This window comes from Benincasa hispida, chromosome 4, assembly GCF_027475165.1.
Source record: "Benincasa hispida cultivar pf3 chromosome 4, pf3_genome.v1.1, whole genome shotgun sequence".
NCBI classification, from domain to species: Eukaryota; Viridiplantae; Streptophyta; class Magnoliopsida; order Cucurbitales; family Cucurbitaceae; genus Benincasa; species Benincasa hispida.
Genome location: NC_143481.1, coordinates 34,223,425 through 34,226,717, shown reverse-complemented (window position 1 = coordinate 34,226,717; position 3,293 = coordinate 34,223,425). Strand labels below are relative to the sequence as shown.

Genomic DNA, 3,293 nt, shown 5'->3' with positions numbered 1-3,293 from the left:
AATGAGCATAGCTCAACTGATATCAAGTATGTACTATCAGTTTTGATGTCAAAGGTTTGATCTCCGTCTCATCCCACATGTTATCAAAATATGTACGTGTGTGTGATTCTAACTTCTTTTTTAAAATACTTATATTTAAATTACAAATAGTTTATCACCATTGCTAAAGATAATAATGTTAGAATTAACGCTAATATGGATATATTTCAATTAGTATAAAGTATATAGCATAGATCAATCAGTCAAAAGTTCGAATTATCCGTTTTTAATATTATTGAACAATGTTTAATTTGTGACATTACCTCGCAACTCCTCAATATCGCAATACACCTCTTGAGAAACCATTGCTTCTCCTACCAAGAATGAAAGAGAAAAAACTTTTTAAAAAAATTGCTCTAAAATTAAAGGGTCTATTTGGATTATTGACTAGAGAAAAAAAAAGTGACAAAAAAGGTCATTTTTATTATTAATATTAATAATAATGATGATGATGTTTTAAAATAAACTTGTGAAAGTATTTCAAAAATTATTTTTTACTGGTTGTCAAATATTTCAATTTTTTTAAAATTGACTTATTTTCTAAATTAATATTTGAAAAGTTAAATTGAACATACTAAAAGTTTCCTTTGATGATCAATTGATTGTCTGCTTCAATTTCTAAGAGTTATGATTATTTTCTTCTAATTTCTTTATAATGATTTTCATCCTTTTTACATAAACATTTAAATTTTAAACCAAATTTTAAAAACAAAAATAAAATTTAAAGACTACATTTTTAATTAGTTTTCAAAACTTCATGGTAAAAGTTCAAAACGAAAATGAATGACAAGGTTTTAAAAAAATCTAGAGAAACATTATTTATAAATTTTATTTTCAAAAATTAAAATTAAAAAAAAATGAAAAGAAGCGATATATCAAATATTGGATTAAAGTTGTTCAAAAAAATATTGGAATAAATTACCTTCTTAAAGAAGCCAAGTATTCCTCCTTTGTCACAGTTTTCATTATATTAATCTCATTCTCATAATCAGATATCCATCCAAAATAATCATCAATACATATATTAAAAATTAAGTAAGGGTTAAAAATATAGAATAATTTTAAATTCTTTAGGCAATTTTCAATTTCGTATAATGTTTTAATTAATACTCTCAATTTACATTTCAGTACTATCATCGATAAGAACAAATATTATACTTGATCTTAGTCAAAAGGCCGAGAAAGGTATCCAATATACTATCAATTTATGAAATTAATTAAAGGCCGTTAGAGATTGCTTTCACAAATCCTAAAATGCGATTATATAATAATCTTCATCGCTGGGATTGTTTGATAAATCAACTTATTTATTAATCTATCTAGAATCATTTTTTATTTATTCTAACGTGCTAAACCTATTTGATGGACCTTCTAGATTTCAGCTTTCCTAAAAATTTGGTATCTTTCCTTGCCGCTCTCAAATTTATCATTTCATTAATTTATTTTTCACATTTGCTCCAAATTTTAATTTGTTCAATTTCTTACAACAGTTATTAAAAAATATATATTTTATGAAAAAAATTTAGACTACAAAATATTAGTTGCAACGCAAATGATATGTATATTTTCAAAATATATATATTATAATAAATTATAAATCGAATATGAATACAAAAAATAATTAAAATGATAATATACTTTTGTTTATATAACTAAATTACATAAATTTACTAAACATCCTAACTAATTTTTTCAATTTCAAATTTAAACTTTACCAAACATTATTCTACTTTTTTTTCCATAGCTATAGCTATCAGTAATTATTTTAAAACTATAGCAATCCTATATTCAAAATAAATTGTCAACATAAAGTTGATAGCTTAGGTCATTATATCATTATTTTATTAATATATTTAGACAAGTGGGAGCATATACCATTGAGAAGATTTTGTTTTCCTATTTTGAATTGAATAATTTACGAGGTGTTTGAATATTCAAACTTCTGACAATTTAATCAAAATTATATGGTATACATCATATGAGTTATACTTACATTGGCTTACTAATAGAGTTGATTAAAGTTTTGTGCTAAGTAGTATCTGAGTAACATATACGATATGTTTGAATATGTAAATAGAACAATCCAATAGTACCAATAAACATTTTTTATGATAAATTTTATATCAATACTTTTTTCTATGATAGAAATTGTTAGGAATTGTGGAGTCCAAAACTCTCACATTTTTTTTTAATTAGCACAATATAGTAGATGACTACCCTAAAAAGAGATTATTAACCCTCAAAATAGGTTTTGGTAATGCTTTTGTTTTTAATAATTTCAAAAATATATTCACTATAATGTGTGCTACAAAATCTTTTCCTATACTAGAGATTGTTAGGAATTGTGGAGCCCAAAACTCTCACCCTTTTTTTTTTAATTAGCAAATACGGTGGTGATTAATAATTGTAGAAGGCGCTGGAAATCAAACTTGCATGTGGACTTAAAGTTTTCTTCATGATTGATGGGCCTTGGCCCATTTGGCTAGGTCACTCATGAACCATAAGAAGAAAATGGAGAGACGTAACTTTTTTTTGCGGCAGCCACAAATTTTTCAGTGTGAAGAATTTTCTCTCATGTTTTTTTGTAATACTCATGCTCTCAGTGGAAGAAATTGCATAAGCCATTAAAAAAGAGACCGAAGGGGATTTAAGATGAAGATGGAGAATCTGAATGACGAAACAATTATTATAATCATTTGGATGTATTTGTCAATGAATGTTGCTAGTCTTGTAGCCGATGAGACTAATACACTGAAGGATAACACATTAAAATTTTAAGGGATTTGTGATTTAGCTATATCTGAAGAAATTAGTAGGAAAGATAGTAGTAAAAAATCAACTGCTAGTTTAGCTTTAGTGGTGAAGGTAAAGGCAAGGTCGACTCCAAAAACGATGGGTCAGTAATAAAAAATGGAAGACAAGGAATAAGAAAATAGAGTGTTTTTATTGTCGCAAGAAAGGTTACTTCAAAAATCAGTGTAGGGAACTAGAGCAGGATCAAAAAAGAAAACCAGAGGTAAATCAGGCTAAAACTATAGAAGTAATGATAAATCTTGTTAAAGCTGATGAAGAAATAATTAATGATGTCTATGCCTGTGTTGAGAGTTACACACAAAGTAGTAGCCAAGCATCTAAATGGACAATTGACTAAATGGACAATTGACAGTGTAGCTTCAGTACACATAGCTTCAGATTGAATCTATTCACATCTTTCACATCAAGACATCGTGGTCTAGTGAGAATGGGGAATAGTA

General features: G+C 26.6%; 1 pseudogene; it reads right to left on the bottom strand.

The window, feature by feature from the left end:
• Positions 1–1,131: 1,131 nt before the first annotated feature.
• LOC150036656 (U2 spliceosomal RNA) lies at positions 1,132–1,228 on the bottom strand (annotated as a pseudogene).
• Positions 1,229–3,293: the final 2,065 nt, after the last annotated feature.